The sequence below is a fragment of the Cibotium barometz genome, chromosome 51, assembly GCF_041138505.1.
Source record: "Cibotium barometz isolate CiBa-2024 chromosome 51, ASM4113850v1, whole genome shotgun sequence".
NCBI classification, from domain to species: domain Eukaryota; kingdom Viridiplantae; phylum Streptophyta; class Polypodiopsida; order Cyatheales; family Cibotiaceae; genus Cibotium; species Cibotium barometz.
In genome coordinates this window covers 29,197,396-29,213,598 of record NC_141096.1, presented here as the reverse complement: position 1 = coordinate 29,213,598, position 16,203 = coordinate 29,197,396, and the positions used below count along the sequence as shown (strand labels likewise).

Genomic DNA, 16,203 nt, shown 5'->3' with positions numbered 1-16,203 from the left:
AAATTTAGACAATCTTCCATTTCCCCATCTTCCTGATCATCTCTGTCTTCTTCATTCAAGTTCATGGAAGCTCGAGCGCGCATTACTCTCATTCTTTCCTCCAATTCTTGATTCCTGTCAATAAGTCTGATAACTTCCTCACAAGAGTTACACCCACAGGCAATAATCCTTGTAAAAGCTCCTCTTCTTGCCCCGGATTGACTACTGAATTTGTTTGATGTGCAGCCATCTTGTGACTATACAACAAAATTGCAAAACAATTCTCAAGAGAGAAATTCTTGGCTATATCATAAAAATTGAAAATAATTTTAGTCATCCAAGACCTCCTACAATATCCACAGTCAAGTGCAGATTGCCCAACCTATGCTCTGATACCAACTGAAACGTACCCAAATTCTATTCTATATTCTAATAAAAAATGTTCCAAATCTTACAGAAAAAAAGTCACTCATACTTCAGAAAAATGAAGAGTTTTTTCAACAAATCATATTCGTTTGTAAAATCCAAAGTAACAATAATATTCCTCAATACAAAAATCTAAGAAAAAAATCATAGAGAGAATCACCAACAAAAGATCTAGCCAATAGGGCCTTTCTCCAACACCCGTCCACCCAACCACCACCTGGACATCGCGGCTATCTTGGGTATGCCTCGAGTAAATCTCGTCCACTCTGGGTTCTACAAAATGGCTCCGAGAGGGCATAAATCACAATCTCTATCCATTGTTCCCTGTCTAAGGATGGCTGGCCCAAATTTCAAAATCTCTCTCTCTCTATCCTGTACAGAAAATCCTCAAGGCTTAAGAAGAAGCCTAAAAAAAAACAGCCCACAAGCATTAGTAGATTATCATGCACGAAATCATCAAAGAGATTTTTTTTTCTAAAAACATGCGTTCAAACCAATTAAAAACAGGCCACTAGAAGGTGGTGTCGAATTCGTTTCGCGAATACCGGCCACCCCATGCGGAATCTCCCAATTATCAAAACTCGAACTTTATTCATTTTGTGATGAACTAACTTTCTTTAATTCTCCTCTCTGACAAATAAAGTTATCTACTCCCTCATGCGAGGCGTACTTAAAATTAAGGGACAAATTGATGTCCGGGTCCGTTATGTAAACCGAAAAATGAGTTTCCTTTAGACTAAACCACTCACTAGGACCCTTTTATATATTATCTAACATGATTAAGTATAGAATAGAAATCACATACAAATGACACCCCAAAACATGCATAAAAAGTCCCAAAATTGACCCTAAATTGATATATCTAAATTACTAAATTTGTGACCAAACTTAATCTTTCATGTCATCTAAGTAATTCCTACTATGCAACATTGAATATAGATGCTAAAATTCACCGAATCAAATGGATCTAAAAATACGTACATATGAGTACGTTTACAAAAGCTCATTTGGTTGCAAAAGGATACTCACAAGTTGTAGGTGTTGAATATCATGATACATTTTCCCTTATTGTTCGCATGACTAACATACATGTCCTTTTGGCATTTTCTACTCATTTTGATTCGGAGATTCATCATATGGATGTGAAAACTGCTTTTCTTAATGGTGATCTCAAAGAAGAGATTTATATAGAACAAGAAGAAGGATTTTCAATTCTTGGCAAACAACATCTTGTGTGTCATCTTCATCGTGCTCATTATGGTTTAAAGCAAGCATCACGCTCTTGGTGTATCAAAATTGATATCGTCCTCACATCGAAAGGGTTTATCTCTTGTTTCTCTGATCCTAATATATATGTCAAGTGCCAAGATATTCTATTTATTATTCTTGCTTTATATGTCGATGATACCATACTTGTTTCCAATAATCTTGGCTTTATTCAACTCATAAAGAAGATTTTCTCATCGCCTTTTGAGATGGTGGATCTTGGTGAGATTCACTCTTGTCTTGGTATTCAAGTTCAGCGCTATCGCCAGAAAGGTATCTTGTTTCTTTGTCAATCAAAATTCATTAACGATATTGTTGAAAATTTTGGTCTATTCAATGCTCATTCTACAAATACTCCATGTCTTGTAAGCTCCACCAAGTATACAACTACGACTCCATGAGAGGAAGCATTAGCCCCACATCAACCTTATGCTAATCTCATTGGCTATTTACAATTTGTTGGCTTAAACACTAGACCAAATATTCTCTTTGGTGCGGCTAATTTCTTGGGGCAATATCTTGCTTCTCCTTTTGCTGGGCATTGAACTGTAGCCAAATGTGTTCTCAAAGGCACTAAAGACTTTGGACTCATCTATTACTGCCAACAGGATTACTCTCCCTCACATTCTTTATGTCTTCTTGGTTATTCAGATACTGACTGGGCAAGTTCTCACTCATCTATGTGATCTACAAGTGGAAATTATTTCTCTGTTAATGGTTGCTTAATTTCTTGGGCTAGCAAGAAACAACGTTGTGTTGTAATCTTTACAACCGAATCTCAGTATGTAGCTGCATCTTTAGCAGCTCGTGAATTGGTATGGCTTCGTCAATTACTTACTGATCTTTTACATCCATTATCGTCAAGTACTCCACTTAGATGTGACAATCAAAGTGGCATTAGTCTCGCCAAGGATTATGTTCTACATAGCAAATCTAAGCATATTGCTATTCAATATCATTATTTTCAACATGAAGTGAAGAAAGGATCAATAATGATTGAGCATTGTCCCACAGATCAGATGATTACATATATATTCACCAAAGGATTGAGTGAAGCTCGATTCATATCATTACGTGGGGAGCTTGGAGTTGTTGGAGTTTCATGCTTTAGAGATTAATACTTTTCACACTCACACCGTGAAAAATTAAACTTGTACAAAATGTATTTTTGTATCCTTGTAGATACTCTTTCACATTACGCACATCGATCTTTTGTATATGATATGTATGTATAGGGGCTCTGGTTTTTCCCTTGTACTTCCTAAGGGTTTTTTCACTCGCAGCTAGAGACCTTTGTTTGAGTGGGGGTATTGGAGCTATATATATAACACCCTAACTTGACCTAGATCTCACCTATATATACAAACTCATAATCAATATGAACTAGTCTTTTGGGAGCGTATATGGTGTAACACTCTTCCTTCTTCTTCTCTCTCTCTCTGAGTCACTCTATCCCTATCTCTTCATGTATTTCCAACACAAAGAGCACATCATCATCATTGTCCACTATGTGAGGGATAGCATCAAGTGTGACGTGCATGATGCATAATTCATACATATTAACAAGGGCATTTCCTACTATTATATCTTCCTCAAAACCGAAGTGCAAAATGACTACATGAATCTTTTTCCCTCGTCTAAAGCTGCCATGCTGGCACATGAATCAAGAACACTCAAGAAAGACAAAATGTTTGGCATAAAACTTTCAAGCTACATTCTTTTTAAAGAATCTAGAGCTTTGCTATCTTTCTTGAAGTGAGGGTTAATAGAAAATCAATGGACTAAAAATGCCATGAGACCACTTATACCAGTAATGAAGTAGAAAGAGGCATGCCGTCCAATTAGACCAAACACCGTGGTGCCACCCAGAAGAACCAAGAAGACATTTCCAAAAATTCCTCCAAGGTTTCCAATGAACTGAAATGGGCGTGCCTTACCTTTGGACATAGTACCAAGGACAACTGGTATTGATAGGGCGTCTTTTCATGAGTTGTAGGTTAATTTCTTTTGTTTCTGTGAAAAACCTCTTGCTCAATAGCCAGAGTCATGTACATGCAATACCGTGCGACAAGGAGGCCTAAGGTGCCCTGAGACCAGGGAATGGTATAGAAGAGATCAAAATACTCCTTGTTAGTAGTTGAATTGACGAGCTTCTCGTCGAACAGGACACTTGGTAGGAAACAAAGGTGTCGGGAAAGAGGCCGTAGATATGGAAACTTTCCACAATGCCGTAGTTGTTGTGATGAGACCGCCCCACTATGAGGTTGTGTAGCGCCACCACCACAACCAGGGACAAGCTATAGGTGATCTGTCCCATGTTTACCACACGAGCCAGTGTCGATCTCTAGAACGTTGCGGAAGGCAAAGCGGTGGACCTCGTAGTGACGAGCCCGCTTGCAGTCCACACTGTGCATGCCCCCACGGCTATGTAGTGCTTACGGGCTACAATTTTAAGTTGCACCAGGTGCTCAGAGGGGTCCATTGAAAGAGAGAGAGATGTTTGGTCCTTCAGCCTCTACTTCAAAAGGTGGGGGTGATGGGAGAAGGTTCTTGGCGGCAATCTCCTCTAGTTTCTTGGGGCCTACACACCTGCTATGCCTTGTGGGCTTCTTGCTTGGTGCTCTTACAGCCCGCATGGTCCTCACCTGGCTGGCTCTCAGTCTCGTCCTATAGCCTCACCAGTGCCTGTATGTAGCACAGTGATACCTCTCACCTACCTCTTCACAAGGTGGCTTCTCACCACCACCTCTACATCTTCATAAGCACCTTTAACGCCCGCAGCACCTACCTTGCCGCCCTGCTGCGCTCTTCTTTCTGCAGCCTTCTACAAACGCACGTAAATAAAGTATGGAGCTTTGTCGCTACCCAAGTAAATGTAACGGAGATCGAACGCCTTGCAAGCAAATGACGCCCTTGCCCTTTTTGATCTCAACAGGCCGCCCAAGTATAGCCCGGTAGTCATGCTTCAATGATCCCTGGGACAAGCGAAACAGCAAAGTAAGAGGGAGAAAAGCAAGGCGGAATGATTTACTGTTGTCGTGTGTGTCATGTGATGGGCCAAATTAATTTTTATCGTGATGATGGATGCCCTCGCCAATGCCCACTAAGCTACAAGTCAAACATCAACATTTCATCAACACCCTTTGTGAACGCTTTTAGATAACTAATAATAAAAGTCCCAATGATTTATAATATAATCTCAAAAATCACCAATAATCAATAATCATGCTAATCTTCTTTCTCATGGGGTTTTGAGAAAAGCAACAAACATCATCATTAATTTAAAATCAAGAAATAATCACGCATGCTACTAATCTCTCTTCTTGTAAAGAAATGCATATGGATTAGGCATTTAACTTCTACTCAAGAGCTTGTAGGCAAGGAGAAGATTGAAGCTTCTCATCACACCCCCTGATGGCCGAGTGTTAGTATCACCTTGCTAACATGGGAGAACACATGCTGCTACATACATAGCCATGGAGTACACATGTACACAAGAGCATGGAGTAGGAGGCATGGATCAAGAACAAGATAAAAGACACAAGATAAACATACAAGCATAATAACACAACATCATGTAGTGTATTCCATATCCATGTATCACATATTGTGTGTACAAGAACCATGTGTAAGAATCATGTCCATACAATAGTCATGTCATATCCAATTTGCATACAAGAGGGGATTTATATAGCCATCCAAGCGTGTGACTCTTGGGATACACATGTGACTCTTGGGATACCCATATTGTAACTCTTGGGATACCCATGTGACTGCTAAGCTACCCATGTGACTATTGGGCTCCCATAATCTCCACAAGATCCTAACTCCCCACTAACCTGCTTTGAAACACTTCTTGATATGACATCTTGTAATAACCAAATCCCACAAATGATTAGTGTAAGCTAATGTTACTAATGCTAGGGGGTGTTCACACCCAAGCTAATGCCAAAATGCTAGGGGCTGTTCACACCCATCAACATTAGTTATAGTTAAGACTACAGGTAGCTCATAGGTTGGTTTAGAGACAGAGGAAAGACCATGGTAGTGTGTAGTAGTTTTCTTCATCTAAGTATACCAAAAAAATTGACAATTTTTGAGAAAATTAATATAGATGATTTACTAGAGGAGAACCAACAGCGGTGAGGGGTGTCCACCAATGAGGAGGCTTTCAATGCATAGGGAAAAAAGGCAAAAAAGAACTAATAATAAAGGATGAAACCGAGTTTTGAGATGTACAAAATCTATCAACACAACAAAACAACATTGTTCTTTATCATTGGTAGAACTTGTTTTGAAAAAGGGCACCTTAATTTGATGAATTTTGAGTTTACTATATATCTCTTATCCATGTGATCAAGAGTGTAAAATCGCGGATTGAAACTAGCTAGTATATTTTTTACTTAGATCAATGCGATGCTTCCCCTTCTGAAGCCTCATTAAGGCATTCCTCTTTGTGAATCCTTTTTTAAGTCTAGCTAGTACTTGGTCAAACTATTATATGACAAATACAATAGAATGAAGGAGAGAGAGGAAATGAAAGATAGATCAATGCGATGCTTCCCCTTCTGAAGCCTCATTAAGGCATTCCTCTTTGTGAATCCTTTTTTAAGTCTAGCTAGTACTTGGTCAAACTATTATATGACAAATACAATAGAATGAAGGAGAGAGAGGAAATGAAAGATAGAGATAGAAAGAAAAAAAGCAACAAAGATATATTAATGCCCATGGAAGGTGATAATGACCTATAGAACCCGATATATAAATTAAGACCATAAAAGTCTTATGTCAAACATGTGGTCAAAAGAGTAGAATAAATAAACAAATATCACATCTAACTTCAAAAGAAAAACATGTTCTAAAAGAGTAAATGTTACTTGTGGAGGAGTACGTGATGGGTTGCAATTTTTTTGGATAAGATCACATTGGGTCTCATAACACTACAATTTTCGATAAGAGCACAGTGGTTCTAATAACACTAAAATTTTGGCTCAATCTTTTAAAACGATGATATCCTCTTTTGTTTAGGCGAGGCTTGGCCATAGAAAGGGGTTTTCCACCCAACTCAAAACGAGATGTGAGATATTAAACAAAAGCAATAATCTATCACTTTACTTTGCTTGTGATTTCAAGAGTGAAATATGTAGTCTAAAATTTGAGTTAATTGGTAAAACCAGACAATTACTCACCCACCCATAATTGAATGCCTTTCTTAACTTTTTCTTTTGAATACAGATACGCACACATTCCTCTTTAAAACTTTAACTTATAAAACAATCCATTGACAAACAGTTATTGGTTACAGATGTCATAACTCAAAAATTCCATCCAGTCTCTTGTTTCTCAAAAAATAGTATCGCTCCTCGGGACTCTCCGTTGAGACCAACTGGTCAGCAACAACAAGATCCAGTAACAGATTACATTAATCATTTCGTCCATCATACATATCTTCCTCGACATATGCATGGGTGTCCTAGGCATCGTGAGCCCATGCATCGCCTGGTTAGAACCCTCCAGGATCCTTCTTAGGTGTCTTGGCACTTCACTCAGGGACCGCTTCATTGGCCCTCGCCCATCATACCGAAAGCACACCATTTTTCAACCATACCGAGGCAGGCTTTACTGCGTGAGCTGTCCTTTGAACACTCCCCATCAGCTGTTGCAACCGAACTTCCCTTAGAAAAACACATACCAAATGCTCCCTCCAGCATTTTAGCGTAAGATAGTCCTTTAAGAAAATAGGGTTACTATGCAAGTTTTCAGTTTGATTCTTTTTTGAATACAAGGAGTATTTCTTGAATCAGTATCCCCAAAACTTCTTGAATCATTGGCCCTCGCCCATCATACCGAAAGCACACCATTTTTCAACCATACCGAGGCAGGCTTTGGTGCGTGAGCCTTCCTTTGAACACTCCCCACCAGCTGTTGCAAAACTGAACTTCCCCTAGAAAAACATATACCAAATGCTCCCTCTAGCATTCTAGCATAAGACAGTCCTTTAAGAAAATAGGGTTTCTATGCAAGTTTTCAGTTTGATTTTCTTTTGAATACAAGGAGTATTTCTTGAATCAGTATCCCCAAAACTTCTTGATCATCGAAATTCTAAATTCCATACCATAATTCCTCAAATTCTATAACCTTGATCTACAAACGATTCGAAGGGTCTCAAACTTAGTTTCAAATTTGGCGGGAGTTTTGAGAGTATTTTTTTCTAAACTGGTCACACCTTCTTTCCTCAAAACTGACAAAAGATTTTGGTCTTGGTCAGAGTCTGATTCACGGTTCGAGTCGGATAAGATTTTTCCTGAACTATCTTTCTCAAAAAGGTTTGATAATTTAGTTACTATTTTATTGAATTTCTTTATTTGAATATTCACTTAACTAATTTCTAAATTAGTTACGGATTCCAATGAGAAATAAAATAATCATTTATCTGAATATTTCAATCTCCATAGATTTCCTGAATTTTCTTTTTACAATCCGTGTGAATATAAAACGATCAAAATTTCTCTCTTAGAGTATTTAATTATTCATTTATCAAATACTCATAGATTTTAAGAGAATTCTAATTTTGATATAAAAACTCTTTATGCATAAAAATCAACTTCAATCAAAATAACACTTATATATATATATATATATATATATATATATATATAAGAATTTCTTTATGCATCTATTTATGCATAAAAATGAATTTTTATAAGAATAACCCTTTTATAACAAAAAAAAACCTTTATGCATCTTTCTATGCATAAAAATCAAATTTAATAAGAATAACACTTTTTTAATTAAAAAAATCCTTTATGCATCTTTCTATGCATAAAAATCAATTTTAATTAGAATAACACTCTTATAAAGAAATTTCCTTTATGCATCTTTCTATGCACAAAAATCAAATTTTAATGAGAATAACATTTTATAATTAAAAAATTTCCTTTATGCATCTTTCTATGCATAAAAATCAAATCTAATGAGAATAACACTTTTATAATTTAAAAAAAATTCCTTTATGCATCTTTCTATGCATAAAAATCAAATTTAATGAGAATAACACTTTTATAATAAAAGAATTTATTCATTCATCTTTCTATGCATAAAAATCAAATTTAATGAGAATAACACTTTTATGATAAAAAAATTTCTTTATGCATCTTTCTATGCATAAAAAACACATTTATTAAGAATAACACTTTTATAATAAAAAATTTTCTTTATGCATCTTTCTATGCATAAAAATCAAATTTAATAATTAGTATCAGTGATATCCATGCATATTCATAGGTGAATATGTACATGGAGTAATTAGAATATATTCTTTTAGATGCAAAAATGGTGGGAATCATTCTTTTGGAATAACATAAAAACAAGCTTTCTTTTTCACAAAATTTTGGAAAATTTTGCCATAACCTCCTTTATATGGCTGACCATTTCTCATTTTTATCATTCTATTTTTAACTTAAATTAACCCAAATTAGATTCATAGAACTCTAATCTACACAATTTTTAGATTCAAGAGAGTAAACAATAAGAAGAGTTTAATTCCCTTAGTTAATCTTTCTAGGATTAAGAAAGGCTGGAATGTAAAGAAGAGAAGGGGGTGACCTTTTCCTCAAAGGCATAGCATTTGAATTTAATTCAATCAACTGTAAAACATAAAAATCAAGAAAACCATAGATTTAAAATTTATAAATAAGTAAGAAAATTAGCTTACATGAAGCTTGTAGTCTCTCCTTTGGCTTGAGGGATTAAGGGTCTACTCTTGTTTGAAGCAAGAGTGGCCACCAATTCACTTTGGAGAGGATTAGGCCAAAAATAATTGAATTATTAAGAAATTCAATGTAGATGGCTCAGGACAGGAGTAGAGTAACAGTGCATAAACACCATTAAGATTTTACAAAGGGGGAGGCTTCTATCTATAAGAAAAAGTAAGCCTCTAACAAGCAAAGTGATTCTAGAATTTTCCAGATCAGTTTGGTCAATTTTTGACCATTTTTGGGTTACTTCGGCTTACTTTTTGGATCTAGTTTTTAAATAGGAGAGAGGAGGGATGAAATATCTCATTTTATTGATTAAAAATTGGGGTAATGATGAGAAAAAAGGTTCCTAATTCATGAGGGGAGATTCCCACTCTGAGGTGTCAAAATTCAATTTTTTTACTCTTTTCTTTGGTCCTTAGTCCACTCTTCTTCATGTTATGTGAGCATTTACTCATTTTTGGGGTGTTTTTCTTTTATTCTTCAATTTATCTCCTCCCTACATTTGGATTAATCTTATTGATCTCCATAAGACCCTTAATCCAAAATTTTCAAAAAATGTGGACCCTTAGGCTAAGGTCTTTTGTGCACATTATAATTTAATTCTAATGCACCTTAGGAATTTTCTTTTTAAACTTCTGTTTCGAGGGAATTTATTTTAATAAGAAGGGATATTTTTCCATCCAAAGATATCTAAAAATTGAATTACTTGTCTCTAGAATATTTTCTCTCTCTAGGCCAAAACAGGTAGAAACAAGATCTTTTATTATTTTGAGAAGAGGATTGATTATAGGGGAAGAAACTGGACATCTTGAGGGGCTGGGGAGGAATCTTACAAGATGTATGCTTATTCGTTCTAGATTATCCAGGAGCTTTTGGGCAGAAGCAGTTCATACAGCAGTCTTTATTCAAAATCATCTTTCCACAGCTGCACCTCCTTGTAAGATTCCCATTACAGTTTGGATAGGGAAAACTCCTTATGTATCACATTTTTTGCACCTTTGGATACATTGCTTATATTCACATGCCAAAAGAGACGCGACAAAAGTTGGATCCTCCTGGTTTGAAAGTTATATTTATTGGATATTCTAGTGATAATTCTAAAGGATATAAATTTTATGATCCTACTTCTCAGAAAGTCATCATCAGTCATGATGCTCTATTCAATGAACGTTTAATGGGAGGTATACGGTCTAGTAAAGATTCTGATGATATGCAATCCTTACTCATCGCTTTTTCTTTTCTATTTGATAATCATTGTATCTCTCAAGATGTTGTGCATCCTTCTTCTCCTATGAAGGATTCTAAAGACCCTACGAAGGATTATAGTGATAATCTTGATATATACATTGATCTTTCCATTGATATTGAGCATGGTTGAAATCATGTCTATGAGGAAAGTTTTGATGATGCTATAAATGTTCATGAAGATCTGGCAACTTATACAGAAGCTATCTCTTCTCCACAAAAGGATCACTGGCAGAGCAGGCAGCTATGGAAGCTGAATATGATTCTTTCATTTCCAAAGGTACAAGGGTTCTTACTGATTTGCCTCTTGATCATGTTCCTATTAAGTGTGCAAATGGGTATATAAAACAAAGACAAAGGTTGATGTATCTTTTGATAAGTTCAAAGCTTGTTTAGTTGCAAAAGGATACATTATCATGATACATTTTCCCTATTCTTCACATGACTAGAATACGTGTCCTTTTGGCATTTTCTACTCATTTTGATTTGGAGATTCATCAGAGAAGAGATCTCAAAGAAGAGATTTATATGGAACAACCACAAGGATTTTCAATTCCTAGCAAATAACATGTTGTGTGTCATCTTCATTGCACTGTTTATGGTTTAAAGCAAGCATCACGTTCTTGGTGTATCAAAATTGATCTCTTCTTCACATCAAAAGGGTTTATCTCTTGTTTCTCTGATCCTAATATATATATCAAGCGTGAAGGTATTCTATTTGTTATTCTTGCTTTATACGTCGATGATACCATACTTGTTTCCCAATAATCTTGGCTTTATGCAACTCATAAAGAAGATTTATCATCACCTTTTGAGATGGTGGATCTTGGTGAGATTCACTCTTGTCTTGGTATTCAAGTTCAGCACTATCGCCAGAAAGGTATCTTGTTTCTTCGTCACTAAAAATTCATTGACAATATTATTGAAAAGTTTGGTCTAGTCAATGCTCATTCTGTAAATACTCCATGTCATGTAAGCTCCACCAAGTATACAACTATAACTCATGACAAAGAATTAGCCCCACATCAACCTTATGCTAATCTCATTGGCTGTTTACAATTTGTTGGCCTAAACACTAGATCAAATATTCTCTTTGCGTCTAATTTCTTGGGGCAACATCTTGCATCTCCTTCTCTTGGGCATATGTGTTCTTAAATATTTGAAAGGTACTAAAGACTTTGGACTCATCTATGCTTTGCCAACAAGAATCCTCTCCCTCATATTCTTTATGTCTTCTTGGTTATTCAGATGCTAACTGGGAAAGTTCTCACTTGTCTATGCGATCCACAAGTGAAAAATATTTCTTTGCTAATGGTTGCTTAATTTCTTGGGTGGCTAGCAAGAAACAATGTTGTGTTGCAGTCTCTACAACCGAATCTGAGTATGTAGCTGCATCTTTAGCAGCTCGTGAATTGGTATGGCCTAAAAAAGGATGTACTTAACCATGTACATCAATGCCTAATATGTCAGAAAGTCAAAGCCATTAGAAAAGCTTCGTTGCTGATCTTGGACATCCATTATCCTGTCAAGTACTCCACTTACATGTGACAACAATCAAAGTGCCATTAGTCTTGCCAAGGATTATGTTCTACATAGCAAATCTAAGCATATTGTTATTCATTATCATTATGTTCGACATGAAGTGAAGAAAGGATCAATAATGATTGAGCATTGCCCCACAGATCAGATGATTATAGATATATTCACAAAGGACTGAGTGAAGCTCGATTCACATCATTACGTTGAGAACTTGGAGTTGTTGCAACTTCATGCTTTGGAGATTAATACTTTTTACACTCACACCCTGAATAATTAAACTTGTACAAAATGTATTTTTGTATCCTTGTAGATACTCTTTCACATTACGCACATTGATCTTTTGTATATGATATGTATGTATAGGGGCTCGGGTTTTTCCCTTGTACTCCCCAAGGGTTTTTTCACTCACAACTAGAGACCTCTGTTTGAGTGGGGGTGTTGGAGCTATATATATCATACCCTAACTTGACCTAGATCTCACCTATATATATACAAACTCATAATCAATATGAACTAGTCTTTTGGGAGTGTATATGGCATAACACTCTTCCTTCTTCTCTCTCTCTCTGAGTCACTCTGTCCCTATCTCTTCGTGTTCGTGTATTTTCAACACAAAGAACACATCATCATCATTCTCCACTATGTGAGGGATAGCATCAAGTGTGACTTGCATGATCCATACATATTAACAAGGGCATTTCCAACTATTATATCTTCCTCAAAACCGAAGTGCGAAATGACTACATGAATCTTTTCCCCTCGTCTAAAGCTGCCATGTTGGCACATGAATCAAGAGCACTCAAGAAAGACAAAATGTTTGGCATAAAACTTTCAAGCTACATTCTTTTTAAAGAATCTAGAGCTTTGCTATCTTTCTTGAAGTGAGGGTCAATAGAAAATCAATGGACTAAAAATGCCATGAGACCACTTATACCAGCAATGAAGTAGAAAGAGGCATGCCATCCAATTAGACCAAACACCGTGGTGCCACCCAGATGAACCAAGAAGACATTTCCAAAAAATCCTCCAAGGTTTCCAATGAACTGAAATGGGCCTGCCTTACCTTTGGACATAGTACCAAGGACAACTGGTATTGATAGGGCGTCTTTTTATGAGTTGTAGGTTAATTACTTTCGTTTTTGTGAACAACCTCTTGCAATGGTATGTGGAACATGCTCAAGAGCCAGTCATGTACATACAATACCGTGCGACAAGGAGGCTAAGGTGCCCTGAGACCAGGGAATGGTATAGAAGAGATCAAAATATTCCTTGTTAGTAGTTGAAATGACGAGCTTCCCTTCGAACAGGACACTTGGTAGGAAACAAAGGTGTCAGGAAAGAGGCCGTAGATATGGGAACTTTCCACAATGCCGTAGTTGTTGTGATGAGACCGCCCCACTATGAGGTTGTGCAGTGCCACCACCGCAACCAGGGACAAGCTATAGGTGATCTGTCCCATGTTCACCACACGATCCACAATGCGCTCGGTGTCGATCTCTAGAACATTGCGGAAGGCAATGCGGTGGACCTCGTAGTGACGAGACTGCTTGCAGTCCACATTGTGCATGCCCACGGCTATGTAGGACCTCTACTTCAAAAGGTGGGGGTGATGGGAGAAGGTTCTTGGCGGCAATCTCCTCCAGTTTCTTGGGGCCTACACACTTGCTATGCCTTGTGGGCTTCTTGCTTGGTGATCTTACAGCCCGCATGGTCCTCACCTGCCTGGCTCTCAGTCTCGTCTGCAGCCTCACCAGTGCCTGTATGCAGCACAGTGATACCTCTTGCCTACCTCTTCACAAGGTGGCTTCTCACCTCCACCTCTACATCTTCACAAGCACCTTCAACACCCGCAGCACCTACCTCGCCCTGCTGCGCTCTTCTTTCTGCAGCCTGTTGCAATTGCACGTAAATAAAGTATGGAGCTTTGTCGCTACCCAAGTAAATGTAATGGAGATCGAACGCTTTGCAAGCAAACGACGCCCTTGCCCTTTTTTATCTCAACAGGCCGCCCAAGTATAGCCCGGAAGTCATGCTTCAGTGATCCCTGGGACAAACGAAAGAGGAAAGTAAGAGGTTCTTTATGAGGCCCTTGTTTCTTTCCTGCCACCAATGGGATGGGAAAAATAGCTTATGCACCAAAAAGTCGGATGACTTGTTCACTAGGGCAGGGTTTCGAGCGAACACAGACGCAAACTTCCGCCCGAATCCCTGGAAGCCATCTAGTGTGTGTAGGTAGACCTCAAGATTGTGGTGGAGATTCAGGTTTCGTGTGGGGAAGAAAGAAGGCTTTCGGAGGTGGGGTGAAACATGACTATCGAGGCGGAGCTCCTGGCCCACGTGGAAGTAGGCCCATGGCCACAAGTCGAGCAGTGGGCCGCAACCCATGGCTGCTATGGCGCCCCACACCCCTCTTTCATTCACGTTGAATGAAAGTACCTTTAGGCACCGTGTCATGCACATTGACCACCCTCAACACCTTCAACCCCAACTCCTCCACTCTGTGCTTGAAGGCCAAGTTTCCCACCCTAGGCCCTGCGAAAGAGAAGACCGTTATAATCGGTGCCTGCCCAGCTCCGCCGCCGTTCCACTGACCTATGTTGGCTGATATGTCATAACCGCTCAACACAGCCAGTGCCGCCCCAAGGCTGTGTCCTGTTATGGTTATGCTCACCTTCTCCCCTTCATACTTCTTCAACAGCTTCTTCAGCGCACATGCCAATTGCTCCCTGGCGCTCGTGTCATTGAACTTGGACCCCGCCTTCTTGGAAGTGTACAAGCTTAGGAAACCCTTTTCCACCCTCACCTTTTTCTGGCCTGGCTCGAAATCCGGACGCGTTTGAACGTCTGTGAGATCTGCGACCCATTCCGTGCCCATGACTGTGCCCCTCCATGCGACGAGGATGTCTCTTCTACCCAGCCGTTTCATCTCTTTGTCGGTGGCCACTGCCACGTAGGCAATCCAGTTGGAGTCCCCGGTCCACCGCTCCGATGCATCCCTCTCTGACAGGAGGAGGAACTTGGGCAGCTTGATGTCCAATGTGGCGAAGAGGTACCTGGTCACCTCGTAGCCGCAGTCCTCCTTGTCGACCTTCTTGAAAAGATCCCGGGCGGCATACCTGCTGCTGCCACAGTAGACCGAGTGACTGTCGGAGTCGAACGCGTCGTAGTTAACCTGCGCGAGCTCACCATAGCGGATGATTTCCGCCCGGAGGGTCTGATCCAATGGCTCCACGTCGAGGAAGCCCTTCCAGTTGTTTTGCCCTTGAATTTCCTTCCACACACTTGCCAAGTGGCTAGTCCCCTCGCTTGACGTGGCTTTACTATATTGTCTAGCGGGCGGGCAAACCATAATTTGTACACTAGAGCTCATAGCTGCGCGCGAGGGCTCCATTGGTACAGAGCGAATAGCGGGCGGGTACTCCATTAGTACAGAGCTTGTAACGGCCAATGACGCTGATAATGCCGTAGGAGAGCTTATGCGCGAGAGCGAGGAGGAGATGTTTTCACTAGATTGGCGATTAGACCGGAGATGTTTTCACCCATAAAAAGCTGCAATATTGATAAAGCCGTCAAATGACACGTGCCTTATTTCTCAAGGGAGGCCACCCAGCAGAGTCAGCATAGGTACGCCACACCTTTCACAGATTCTGGCGGCTAACAGCTGGTCGGCGCTCCACCTCAGCATGCCAAGCCACCTCCGCCGGGATGCTCGATTGTTGTCGGCCTTCTCCGTCCTCGCCTGACCCGCACATTCTTCATAACTAGCATGTGACCTGCGAGTTGTTGCAAGCATGCACATGTGAGGGTATGTTTCTCTAAAAATATGTGTGTACAAACGTACACTCAAGTGTGTTTGTGCATGTACGTGTGACTATGTGTGCATATGCATGATTGCAAGTGTGTGTATGTATTTATATACATACATACATACACAAACAAACACACAATATATATATATATATATCTAAAGTTCATAAATAAATATGAG

General features: G+C 39.0%; 1 pseudogene; it reads right to left on the bottom strand.

Moving 5' to 3' along the window:
- Window positions 1-13,880: 13,880 nt before the first annotated feature.
- On the bottom strand, window positions 13,881-15,729 carry LOC147609509 (phospholipase A1-Igamma1, chloroplastic pseudogene; annotated as a pseudogene).
- Window positions 15,730-16,203: the final 474 nt, after the last annotated feature.